General features: G+C 45.1%; 1 long non-coding RNA gene across 6 annotated transcripts in view; it reads right to left on the reverse strand.

Annotated features, from left to right (window-relative positions):
- Positions 1 to 14,035, reverse strand: part of LOC128788897 (uncharacterized) — a 107,817-nt gene that overhangs the window by 31,421 nt on the left and 62,361 nt on the right. For 5 of the 6 annotated variants that reach the window (XR_008431245.1, XR_008431241.1, XR_008431244.1 and 2 more), the window contains one exon: positions 8,783 to 8,894. This is a non-coding gene — a long non-coding RNA (uncharacterized LOC128788897). Of the gene's footprint in view, positions 1 to 1,807; positions 2,040 to 8,782; positions 8,895 to 14,035 lie in introns of all 6 variants that reach the window. The other variant, XR_008431243.1, reaches the window with a different exon arrangement.

The raw sequence follows: 14,035 nt of genomic DNA on the forward strand, positions 1-14,035 counted from the left end.
GGTTAAACTATTCCTCTCCAAAATCTGTGAAGCTTAAATCCACTTGAAGTCATATTCCAATCCTGAAATACATCTGATCTCAGCCCTCAAACCCATCTCTATTTTGATACATTATAAATGACTGGTCCTGTGCCTACAGGCTATTGCAGAATCATGGAATAGCCTGGGTTGGAAGGGACCTTAAAGCTCATCCAGTTCCCACCCCACTGCCATGGGCAGGGACATCTTCAACTATCCCAAGTTGCTCAGAGCCCTGTCCAACCTGGCTTTAGACACTTCCAGGGATGGGGCAGCCACAGCTTCCCTGGGCAACCTGTTCCAGGGCCTCACCACCTCTCACAGGGAAGAATTTCTCCCTAATATCCAATTTAAACCTACTCTCTATCAGTTTGAAAAAGACATATTAATACATATCAATATTGGGATATTCAGAACTTAGCTAGAAAAGATCCTGAAATTCTTTTTTTAAAAATACAGAAATTAGCTTGGCTCTAGGTGGGGCTTAGGACTTCACAGATGTCTGTGGACCTCAATTTTTCTGTCACCTTCTGAATTTATGGCTCAGGTCCTGCTATTCATGTATATGCTGAATATTCCATGCAGGAAGGAGTTGGTGAGAAGGATCTTCAGCCCTTCCCACCCTTTCTGCCCAGTCTCCTCAGACTGACAGTGTAGCCAGGTAAGCACTGAAATCTACTTCCCTGTTGAACAGCTCTGCATTTTGTGATCCTGTTCCAGGACAGGGAACTCAAGATGCTCCTTCATAAAACACTGGCATGTTGCAATTCTTATTTTCCTGGAGTTGGACGCAATGATCCTTGTGAGTCCCTTCCAATTCAGGATATTCTATATTTCTATGATTCTAGTTGGATGGGAACCATATGTCATGTTGTAAATGAGGATCTTGCAGTGTTTCTACAAACCTTCAAAGACCTGCCAGACAGGTCAGCAGTAATTTTCTATTGACAGAAGCAAAAAAAATCAAGATCTTAGGGTCTTACAACAACAACCTGTAATTTCTTATAAACTATAGCATAGAACAACAAATCCTTAGTTCCTGTTAAAATTTGTCTTCAGAAGGATTAAAATAAAAAAACTTTAGAGGTGCCCAACTTGTGTTTTTCTTCTAATGATATCATCTGGACTTATAAAGGGTATTTTCCTTCCCTATAAAACTGACCTCACTTATAAGGACAATCACATGCAAAGCAGCAGAAGTGATCAGTAGACCAAAGTAAACTGATTAACTGAACTGATGAAAAACAGGCTCTAAATTCCACTATATTTTCTTAAAAGCTGCTTCTCTCAGGCATATGCAAACAGCTTAGTAGAAATAGTTATAGAATCACAGGACCTCGTTCTGCTTTCCCATCAGAACAATTCTGAAGTAATTCCACTAAAGTGAGCAGAGTTACACTGATGTGAGATCACAGTCAGTCAGAAATGGAAAATTCCTAATAGCTTATCCAGTTCATAACCCTAGGGCTAGCATACAGTTATTCCTTGCACTAAAACCGCATTTAATTCTTCCAAATATGAATACTGGAAAATGGTGCTTGGGAGGTGTTTTGGTCACTTCGTGGAGTTTCTTTCATCCCTCATCCAATTTCTCTTTTTGGGAAAATCCTTGGTTTTGACTGAAAGCCAAAACCTCAGCTAAATTGCCCAATAAATGAAATATGGAACAAAATGGATATGCCACATTATAAGAGTGTAATTCTGGGTGCTTCATGTACCCGTCCTCCACCCTCTGCTGGTTCTGGATTCTCATTAGGCTGGTGACACATGGAGACTTTACAGAACTTACTGTAAAAACAAAGCAACAGGGCAACGTCAGACACACTGGAGTGTCACCTCCAGGGCTCTCCAGCAGAATTCCTTGTGCATAGCATTGGGTTAACACATGGCAGAGCATCTATCCTTTTGTCAGAGGCATTTCTGCTTTCCAGTGAAATGTCTAAACATTCTATAGCAGGAAGATCTTCCTCAATGAATCCACACTTCTGTGAGACCTGCTCTGTCTGAAACAGCTTTTCCTGCTGAAGAACAATTTCAATAGAAACACTTTAATCAGACCTCATGGGAAAGAGATTTCAAACAAAAAAGAAACTCTATTTTTTATTATCTTTTTTTTTTATTATTCTGGTAATACCTAATTATATCTATTTGTTTGTTTTCAGGCACAAGGGCATTGCTAATGTGTCTGACACAGGAACACTGAAGTTGGGCAATGTTCCTTTACTCTCTTCTTGCTTACTTAGCACCAGAGGTGTTTTCCAAGAGACATTTCTATAGAGGCACCTGGGGCATCCCATGTTTGGTGTGCACTGCTTCCTGAATGTAAAGGGGTCCATGCCAGCTGCTCTGGAAAAAGCTTCGATGCTAAACAAGATTCCAAAAATAAGTTTCTATGAATGAACCATTTGTCTTCTACCTTTAAAAGCAAGGGTCTAAAATCAATCTGCTTGTGCAAGTCCTTGCTGAAGCGTGTGAGATAAATGTGAGAGTAAATCACACAAGCCACTAAACAGAGTCAGATACCACTTCCCTGTGAATGAAAAGCAGTAAGAAATCTCACAGCTGCTGTTCCTGCCCTTCAGCAACTTTTAATTTTTATTGATTGACACGACACCTACGTGCCACATAATCCACAAGAGGCATCAGGTCTGTTTCAGGAAAAGCAAATTATTTGGTATTGTCAACAGCTGGCAGAGGCCACCAGGAACTGCTTCTCCATTCATTTGTTTTTCTCAGACACCTATAAAGAGCTGTCATCACATATCAAATGAAGCAAGTATCGGACAGCATGTGTGTCTCAATGCTGGCACACAGCCTTCATCGCTGGGAGGCACAAACAGAGGCATATCAGCCATGGCAAGTGAGAAAAGTGGGGACAAAGTGAGTCCTGGGGCAGTTTGGGGCACCTCAATGTAAGAAAAATATAAAGTTATTAATGAGTATCCAAGAGAGGACTACGAAGATGCTGAAGGGTCTGGAGGTGAAGCCACACAAGGAGCAGCTGAGGGCACTTGGTGTGTTCAGCTGGAGAAGAGCAGACTGAGGTCAGAGCTCACAGCAGTTCTGCAGCTTCCTTCCCTCAAGAGGAGGGGCAGGCCCTGATCTCTGCTCTGTATGACCAGGGGTAGGACCCAAGGAATGGCTGGAGCTGTGTCAGGGGAGGGTCAGGTTGGATATCAGGAAAAGGTTCTTCCCCCAGAAGGTGTCAGGCACTGAACAGGCTGCCCAGGGAATGCTCACAGCCCCAAGGCTGCCAGAGCTCCAGAAGCATTTGGACAGCACTCTCAGGGATGCACAGGGTGGGATTGTTGGGGTGTCCTAAGCAGGGCCAGGGGTAGGACTGAATGATCCCTTCCAGTTATGGATATTCTGTGATTCCAAAGTGACCTCAGGTATAAATTTTGCAGAGTTGGTTGCTTTCAAAAATCACTGTCGCTGTGGATGGAATAGCAAGAGGACATCATTAAGGGTTTGGACCTTCTGAGACCAGGAGAAGCCATCTGTGCTGAAGGCTGTTGCCTCAGTGACACTAATACTTGTACTTCAGTGTCAACTGATGGTGTAAAAGGACTTTGCATTATTAAATCAATAGCTACCCCATTGTATTATTTGCCCTGAGATAAACTTGCCTATGAGAAGTGATGCTCTCTTTACCTGTGCAGATCCCTGATTAACAGTTGTGGAAGTACTGTGCATTTGTGAGCAGGATATCCCTTGATATGCATCAAAGAGACATATGGAAAAAAAGTTTTGCAATGTATGTGCAAGCTATTTTGGCCAATGTTAAAGCCAAAAGGCCACATGAAAAACTGTATATCCTTACTGATGTATTGTGCTGCAGTAGTGAAGAATGAGGTGTTTCACTGGGGTAACAGAGGGAGCTGGAGCTCAGTGAAATGCATTTTCCACACTGGAATGTGGTCAAGATAGTGGGTAAATGCTATTGTTGCTGAGGAAGGACCACAGATGCTCCTGAAGAGATTGGTGGTTGGGAGTTTGGTTTCTCAGTTGTGTCCCAAATCTAGCAGCTGGAGCAGTACAGTCCCCCTTAGCACCCCTTGACTCAGCTCTGACTCAGAGGGAAGAATTGTGCCCATTGAGTCACCAGCCCAGCCTCCTCCAGCTCTGCCTCCTTCTCCTGGTGATCTACTCAAGCCCAAACCTGCACAGCAGATGGGAGCTGACAGGGCTGAGCCCCAAGCAGGATGGGTGGCACAGAACAAAGCCTTGGCAGTGCCAGCGCGTCCAGACGACTCACAGGACAACCGTGTTTATGGGGTCTGCTGTGGAATTTATGGGATGGGCACCATGCTCACCTCAAGGAGAGCTCACTCTGGATGTTCACTCTGCTCTCTGGGGCCTCCACAAACGTGGCCTGGGTGCTTTGGACAGATTGCTGAGCCCAAGCTCATGCCCTGCAAGGCCAGGATTGAACAGCCTGAGAAATGTTACTGTCTCCCACCCACCTCCTCTGGAAATGTCTGAGCTTCCCAGAAAAGATGAGAAAAAGCACAAAATGCACACTGTGCTTGATCTGGACTGTGCTTAGCCTATCTCTTTCCCTTGAAATTATACTGAAATCATTTTGGGGTGGTGAGAAGGGAGCTTGCACTAGAAATAGAAGATCTATAATTACCACATGGTCCGAACACAAAATAGAACCGCAGAGGCCTCTCAAAGTTAGTAAACTTTGCTAGGAAGTGCATTCCAAGTTTTATCAAATTTCTCTCATCTGCAGAAACAGAATTTCCTAGATCTGTTATGCTTGCAAGCCCAACAGACTGGACTCAAATACATACTTTAGGTTTATGATTAAAAAATCCTCCACTGACACACATTGTGCATATGTAAGTAATTTCAAGTCTTCAGCTACTAACCCTTCCACCCTGAAGCAGGGGCAAATTCCTCCTCTCTTCTCACAGGCCTGCTACCATTATGCCAGCTTTCATTCTGAAACCCAAACTCATGTGAAAAACACACAGGTTAGTGAATCTGAAACTCAGCCTCCAACCATTCAGCAACCCAAATGAAAATGTTTTGTGTCTGTTAACCCATTCTTGTTTTCTCCTCTCAAGGCCAGGCTGCTTATTCTCCCAGAAGCCCAGCTCATCCTGCCATTTAGGAAGTTTTCTGCAGGTACAATGACCTGCACACTTGAACCTGTATAACCTGTATCTTTCCATGTCTCCAAGGAGGCATGCATCTGAAGTTCAGCAAGAGCAAATGCAGGATTCTGCACCTGAGGAGAAATAGCCTCATGCACCAGCACAGGCTGGGGGTGATGTGCTGGCCAGCAGCTCTGCTGAGAAGGACCTAGGGGTCCTGGTGGACAACAGGCTGTCCATGAGCCAGCAGTGCCCTGGGGGCCAGGAAGGCCAATGGAATCCTGGGGTGCACTGGGAAGAGCATTGCCAGCAGGTCAGGGAGTGATCCTGCCCCTTTGCCCAGCCCTGGGAGGCACATCTGGAGTGCTGTGTCCAGTCCTGGGCTCCTCAGCACAGGAGGGACAGGGAGCTCCTGGAGTGGGGCCAGCAGAGGATGCAGAGACGATTTAGGGCCTGGAGCATCTCTGGCAGGGAAAGGCTGAGGGAGCTGGGGCTGTCCAGCCTCAAGAGGAGCCCCAGCTGAGAGGGGCCCTCAGCCCTGGGTGTCCCTGTCTGCAGGGAGGGCTCTGAGCAGGGCCCAGGCTTTGATCTGGGGGCCCAGCAATGGCACCAGAGGAACTGGCAGGGACTGATCCCAGGAGGTTCCACCTGGGCAGGAGGCAGAACTTCTGTCCTGTGCAGTGACCAAGTCTGGAGAGCGTGCGGAGTCTCCTCACTGGGGATATTCCTGAACCATCTGTGACAATCCTGTGCCCTGTGCTCTGGGATGGCCCTGCTGGAGCAGGGAGGTGAGACCAGATGACCCTCTCTGGTCCCTTCCAACCTGACCCATCATGTGAATCTGTGGTTCTGTGGAATGAAGTGTCCTTGATCTTCACAACTATTTTTTCTGTATTTCTCACTGTATGGCCAGTGACCTCAGATGCTGCCAGTGGTGCTTTCTTACCCAACTCCCCTCAGGCCCAATGCTGCTGCTGCTGCTGCCTGGTGATATCCACATGAAAAAGTTTGTGGGACAACTTTCAAGTGATGGAAGATGAAGAATAAAGTAGGGTTGAAGCCTACAGAAGTCCTGACCACAGGATAGGATGAAAGAAACATCAGATCTATTGAAGAATTAATCAATATCTCTGCCTTTAGTTTTTCCCACATATAAAATTAATAGAATAATATTTACTTTTTGAGCTCTTGTAGTATTGTGATTAAAAAGTGCTTATTCTTTTTAAAGCCCTATGGATTATGTGCTCTGCAGAGATACAGGTGGGAAAGATTGCCAACATACGTTAATATCCAGAGAGAAGACAAAGAAATGAAAGCACAGGTATTAAAGGTACCAGAAAGAATTAAAGATGGAAGCAGGAAGGAACAAAGATTATTAGCGATATCTAACTGCTGGACAAAAAAGGGAGGGGATTAATATGATATGGAAAAGATAAAGGAAAGATAACTTCTCATAAAGATAAATTGACAGAAAAAGAACAGTAACAAACAACAACAAAGGAAAAAAAACAGTGAGGGAAGAACTGATGAAGATGAAAGCACTGGTTTCCCTAAGTAGGACTGGTTACCATGTAAGTACCACCCAGTGGGCTGCACATGACAAGGAGAGGGCAGAAAACAGAAAAAGGAAAGAAGCAGGAAAGCAGATTAACAGGGGAAAAAATGTAAGCTCAGCCTAACATCCTAACGATTTTTTAAAATTATTTTGTCAGTATCTGTGGTTTTCTTTGGGGAAACAATAAATTTTGTTAGAAAGAAATCCCAACAAAAATCTTCAGTGTTGTCAAAAAGAAGTACATAAAACCTAAGCTTGGTAAGCTTTCTGCATTATATTTAAAACTTCCATGTTTTTAGAGTTTTTTTATGAAAACCTGATGTTTCTGTGGGAAAATCATCACTTTCCAGGCACATCTATTTTTAGGCCTGTGTTCTCAATTAGCCTGGTACTCATTTGCAGCACCACAGCAAAAGGGTGTGTCAAAGGGTTACAAAGGAGCCTGCCTGCATTTAAAACCCACCCCAGTGACCTTATGGTAGCTGCCAGCCAGCCTTTCTTTTTGTCTCTGCATCTCGGAAGAGAAGAATGAGGTGTCAGATATTCTGGTGAGAACTTCTCATGGCACCGGATCATGATGTGAAATAAAGTGAACTCTAAAAGCACAATGTAAAAGAATTATAGCATCATGGAGTGTGTTGGGTTGTAAGGGACCTTAAAAGATCAACCAGTTCCAGGGGCACCTTCCACTATCCCAGGCTTCTCCAAGCCCCATCCAATCCAGCCTTGAACACTTCCAGGGATGGGGTACCCATAGCTTCTCTCAGCAACCTGTGCCAGGGCCTCCCCACCTTGACAGGGAACAATTTCTTCCTCATATCCAATCTAAAGCTCCTCTCTGTCAATATGAAGCCATTCCCCCCTGTCCTGTCACTCCAGGCCCTTGTAAAGAGTCTCTCTCCATCTTTCCAGTGGGTTCACTTCAGGTACTGGAAAGCCACAGCTGGGTCACCCTGAGAATGAACAATCCCAATTCCCTCAGTCCTTCCTCCCAGCAGAACAGCTCCATCCCTCTGATCACCTTGGTGTCCCTGCTCTGGATTCATTCCTTAACAAAGCTGAATTCTGAATTGCACTTTGGATATGTGATTAATCCCAGCATCATCTGTAAGTAATCCCTTTGCTTCTGCCTTTACATGTCTGAATCATCAGCTAAACTTGCTCTGGGAAAGAACCTGTAGTGGCTCTGTCAGAACAGACAACTGCAATGCTAAATGTGAATAAGTCACCTGAGCAGAAATTTGTCCTTGTGGCACTGTTCCCAGTTACAAGCTTTGTGCCTGAAGGGATGAGAAAAGCAGTCCAGATGATCCTGGGAAAGTTTGTACACACAGCAACTCAGCCAGCAAAGTGCTGGGCGTAGCACGCTGCCCACGAGTGGGTATTCAGCCTCGGAGCAGGTTGGATCCTGGATCCATGGATCTGCTCCAGCACCTGCTTCACCTTGGTAACCAGAACAAAGCAGCCCTCCAAGAGGAAGGAGGGCACCATGCAAGAAATAAGCCACTAAAGGGCTCTGGAATGTTTTGGTGGACACATGTATCTCCTCCTGCTGTGTGGTTGAGTGTTCAGAGTCCTGATGGGTCCAGCATCTCTCTCACCCCACTGACTACCCTGAACCTCTCCACTGGGCAGCCCCCAAGCTCTCTGGCACTGCCAGAAGATCATAACCCAGCACCTTGCTGTGATGGAAACCCAGAAACTGCTTCTCTGAGATTCACCAACCTGGCAAAAGGGGCTCTTGTATTTGTCATCACCAGTGTTGCTATGGCCATGGCACACAGGTATAAACCTTGCCATGGGGACATTGTTACAGGAGAGCAGGGTGCAGCCCGGGAACCAGTACTGCTTTACTGACATGATTTATCTCTGTGACCCGTCCAGGTCTCTGGAGTTTATCCATTCAGTTGCTTTTGCAGGAAGTCTCCTTACAATAGAGCCCTCAGCACATTTAGTAATAATATTTTACATCTATACTGGGCTCTGTGCATTCCAAGCGCAATGCAAACTCATTCATCTTATCTTTTTATCTCATGACAGTTGCCTGCAGTGCTGAGTTGGTTTGATCCCAGCCACACAGGCTTTTCAACAGTGGAATTGTTACCTGACTAATTATCCATCGAAGTCACGATGAGGGACTGGTGGCTGGGCTCCACTCTCAGTTTTAACCAGCAGCTCCTGCCACTCCAGCAAGAGGGCTCTCAGTCTTTCTGCTGCTGAAGAGAGGAATTTAGTTTGTTTTAGGGTGCTCACTAGAGGCAAAACTGTCTCTTCACAAATAGAAATACCTTGCCATTGGTCCATGGGAAACACAGTCAAGCATCTGTTTCAATTTTACCCACAGGAGATAGGCCCATGATGCACTAATTCAGTGTGGAGTCTGTGGTCGTGCCTTTAGACATTATTTATATTAAACTGCTAGGTCACTGGTTATAAATAAAAGATCATTTCCATAGGAGGCATTCTTGCATGTTGCATGCAGCTCAGGTCACTCAAGTCCAATAGTCCACCCAGACTAGAGGAGCTGCAAAAAGGATTTCAATGAAGGTGTACAAGGAGTGGCTGCAAAGGACGGGAGAAAAATTAGCAAAATGTTCAAAATTGTCAAAAATAAGTGGGTTCTAAAAGTTACAATTAGCACAAGGTGATAATTTTCAAAAGCTGAAATTAGTTAGCTACATGAAAGGAAATTAAGACAAATGGAACAAGTGATCTCACACTAAAAACACAACAGAAAGTGGCTTATTTAGCTTTTCTTTTTAAATTTAGAGGAAAAAAATCTCAGCAGGTATATGACTTTTTCAGGTTAAACATGTGATTTAAAACTTTGGTCTTTAATATTAATATTAATGCTGACCACTAGCATGACAGATATGAGTAAAAAGAATGCCCCAAGCTTAAGTTTTCCAAAATTAGTTTACCCTAAGGAATGGAAAAACACACGGGAAAGATCTCTCACTGGGCATCATCTTTCCCATCATATTGGCTGCCTTCAGGACACTGCTTCATTGCAGCAAAATGGAACAGATCAGGACCATAGTTACTGTTTATAAAGTGACTTCCAAGAATTTTCTTATCAGGACTAAAATGAAGCAAATTACATAATGCTGTGGAGCCTGGATCCAGCAGCTCTTAAGGCTGCCAGAAATATCAGCTGTGTAATACAGATGGGCTGCATTAAGTGAGACTGAAACACATTTAGAAAATGCTTTTTTTTCTTTTTTTTCTGAGAGGCCTCTTGCAACCTCAGTTTTTGCTACCTCAGGCTTTACTCACAGACTTGGAAAATTGTTCACTAGGAGTTTTATGTTCAGTTAATGTATTAAAAGTTCCTTAAAACTTGTCAAGCTACTTTTTGCATAGAATTACAGAATGGTATGGGTTGGAAGGGACTTTAAAGATCACTTTGGACCAATCCCCTGTCATGGGCGGGGACACCTGCCACTATCCCAGGTTGCTCCAAGCCCTGTCCAACCTGGCCTTGGACACTTCCAGGGATCCAGGGGCAGCCACAGCTTCTCTGGGCAACCTGTGCCAGGGCCTCCCCCTCCTCACAGGGAAAAATTTCTTCTTGATATCCAATCTAAACCTCCCCTCTGTCAGTTTAAATCCATTTCCCCTTGTTCTGTCACCACAATTCCAGATGAAAAGTCCCTCTCCAACTTCCCTATAGACCCTTCAGATACTGGAAGGTGCTCTGAGGTCTCCATACAACCTTGTCCTCTCCAAGCTGAACAGCCCCAAGTCTCCAAGCCTATCTCCACAGGGAGGGTGCTCCAGTCCCTTTATCAAATTTTTGGCCTCCTCTGGACTTGCTCCAGCATTTCCATGTCCTTCCTATGTACATTTATCCAGCACATCATCATTACTTTGCAGTAGAAAGGTAAGTTTGCCACAGAACTTGGTATTTAAGACCGTGTGGGATCTTGCACCCTCTCCTGATGAAGTCCTTGTGACCCAGGGCAAATATATTTTTATGCTACTATTGCCAGTTCAATATCTTCTGTTGTGTATGTTGTGTCTTCAGCATCTTCTTTGTGGATCTCCTTCCTCTAACTGAAAACCTGATCTGTGGAGAGGAACTCCAGCACTAACACTGCACGCCCAGCTCCAAGGATTTGGTTGACTTACCTACCCAAAATAATATTGTCTTTCTGGCCTTCACTGAGTAGTTCCATGACAGAGCACGATCTGAAGCCACATTTGCTGTATTGTGTAAGACAATTTGTCAGGTACGTGTAGCCCTAGTGCTTTGGAGACATGTATGGACAAATTTGGTAAGCTGGAAAAAACCCATTTCATGCAGCCAACAAAAGCTGCAGTGATTCAATACCTCTATTTCTTCTCAAGAGAGGTCCTGTTTCTTTGTCAAAGTTATTGATTCAAGTCAATTCTGTGTGCGAGTATCTGGAAACTCTATGGTTTCAACATTGTGAGGAAGCTTCAAGTTTGAAAAGGTCACCTCTGCTAAAACACAAATGTTCCCAAGTCCCACCTTTCTGCCACCACTAGAGATGACTGTTTTTACACCCATAAAAAGGACTGTCCTCACTGCCATCGAGTTTTAGCCTGAGTAGGGGCTGATCTGTGAGACTCTTGGTCTCAAAATGATCTTCCCAGTCTGGCAGAGCTGGGTTGGTGACAGCTGAGCTTCCTCTGGTGGCCTGAGGCACACGTTCTGCCTAGGATCATTCACCAGGTAGCTCCTGGGCAGGTCCGCTGGCTGGAGAGGCACTGCCCTGCCCAGCCTGTCCTGGAGAAAGGGCTGGCACCATGTTGGGCACCATCTGCTGCAGCCTCTCCTCAGCTGCCAATGCTGTTTGGGTGCCTTTGGGGATGTGAAACTGCTGTTTGCCCACGAGGTGTAACTGTTTGTCAGCCCAGCCTACCACGTCCTTGCTGCTCCCTCAGCATGGTTATTGCTGTCCCAGCCTTTGATAAGGCGAGGGCTGAGATAGCTACTGTACTTTCAGGCGAGGCTCCAAGTCAGCGGCTACCTTTCATCTTCATTTTATTGCCAAGGACAGGGACACACAGGCCAGACCACTAGCTAGCTAATAAGTAATAGGGAGCTTTGCTGAGTCCCACGAACCTCCTCATCAGGTGGTACATTTTTCATCCATATAGATTATATACATTTTCTGGATATCTACAGCTCCCACAGCATGAGGAGCAGGCAAGGGCCAGCTCATGGTGTGTCTGTGTGTGGAGGCTAGTGGAAATGCATGTCTGCAAAGGGACTCAGCTGTAACTGGGTAACTTGACAGGTAGAACAAACTCTTGCAGCCCTTTGCTCTTTTCAGTCCCCAAATATGACAGCTTAATCATTTCCTAGACGCAAAATGTCACAGAGATAAAGCAAAGTTTATAAAGGACGGCTGGTCACATCACAGAAAAATCTGGTGATATATAAAAGCAAAGAAACTCAAAGTTCAGGAAGCATTTGTTTTCCTCTGAACTTCCCTCCTTCCTCTCTCTCAGCACTCACAAAGCTGGAAATTCAGCCTGAAGATTCCTTAAACAAATATAGTTCTGTCCTTTACATCACCATACGGTTCACCATCAATGCCACGTTAGGTAAACTGTGAAAGTCGAAACCCAGTTGCTTTGTTCCAGGCCTTCAAATGTACAGAGGTGCTGAAATTTTGCTGAAATAACTGAAATAGGAGTTTCCTGTAATAATTACCTTGTAACTTTATGTGTCTTATAGTATCATCAAACACATTCAAATTTAGACATGATTTTCTCCCTGCCAAAGTGGAAGCATCTTGGTGCCTTCAGAGCCATATTTCAGCTGACAGGAGAAACACTTCCTCACTGTGAGGGATGGGGTCACAGGCTTTCACCTCCCTTCCAGGGACATCACAACTCCATGGACACTCATCAGCCTCCTCTGCTCAGATTCCCAACCCACTTATCTGGGGTGTATCACTAAATTGCAGCTTAAAAGACAGGGTCTGCTTTTGCCTTTGTGTGTGTAGCATGGCTGAAGCTCCCCCCCACATGAAATGCCACCACACAAAAAATCAGCATGGGCAGGTGGCAATTTGGGCCTTTCACTTTTTGGTTTGTGCTGTTTAGGGTTTTCTTTTTTGTTGCTTGTGTAACTATTTTGCCAGGTATTGGGCAAAGAATACATGAGTAGGAGAAGGAGCCCAAGAAGGAGAATGTTATTCCAAGCAGTTCATACCATTAGCACAATAATACCTTTAGCACAGCAGATATTATTTACCTTGAGAGGACAAGGGTTGGTTTTTCTGAAATGTATAATTACATGTGTTGATTGCACAGGACTGTCCCTGAGCTCCAGCATGATTAGTCAAGTGGTTTCTTGTAAGTGCTTTTTGGGTGCCTGGATGAATCACTCCGGTTTGAGGTTTGTCATTTCTTGGTATTCTGGTAACACATCTTAGCCAGCAGAACGATTATCCATATTTGTTTGCTTTTGATTTGACATTCCTTTACCAGAAGAGCTTTGGGGAGTTTGGTGGTTTTCTGCAGCTCACAGTCTGAATGGCAAGATGGGGCTCACTCACTGTGTTTATCTGTAATGTCTTAGCAACTGTAAAAACACCCTGGGACGTTCACAGGCATGCTGGAGGATGCAGTCCTAGCCCTGGGCAACTTTCATTTTCCATCAAGAACCACATGGCGTGGAAAAGCCACAAGAAAAGCTCTGACAACAAGAATAAATATGACCCCATTAGCTGTGGCTTTCCAGAAAGCTGTAGATACCACAGAAGCATGGAATGGTGTGGGTTGGAAGGGACCTTAAAGATCATCTTATTCTAACCCACCTGTACAGGGACACCTGCCACTATCCCAGGTTGCTCCAAACCTCATCCAGCCTGGCCTTGTACACTGTCAGGGATGGGGCAGCCACAGCTTCTCTGAGAAACCTGTTCCAGGGCCTCACTGTCCTCACAAATAAGAATTTCTTCCTAATACCCAACCTAAACCTCCTCTCTGACAGTATGAGGCCATCCCCCCTTGTCCTGTCACTCCAGGCCCTTGTCAAGAGTCTCTCTCCATCTTTCCTGTGGGCTCCCTTCAGGCACTGCAAGGCCACAGTGAGGCCTTCTCTTCTCCAGGCTGAACAATCCCAATTCCCTCAGCCTTTCCTCCCAGCAGAGCTGCTCCATCCCTCTGATCCCCTTGGCGTCCCTGCTGTGGCCTGGCTCCAGCAGCTCCCTGTCCTTCCTGTGCTGGGATCCCAAAGCTGGATGCACCCCTGCAGGGGGGTCTCAGCAGAGCTGTGGTCATTGTCCTTTATTTAAGTGGACCAAGTCATGACAAGTAGTGAGATGTCACTGCAGGATCAAACACTGTATTTAGGGTTTGAAATGTCTATAAAAAG

This window comes from Vidua chalybeata, chromosome 5 (genome assembly GCF_026979565.1).
Source record: "Vidua chalybeata isolate OUT-0048 chromosome 5, bVidCha1 merged haplotype, whole genome shotgun sequence".
NCBI classification, from domain to species: domain Eukaryota; kingdom Metazoa; phylum Chordata; class Aves; order Passeriformes; family Viduidae; genus Vidua; species Vidua chalybeata.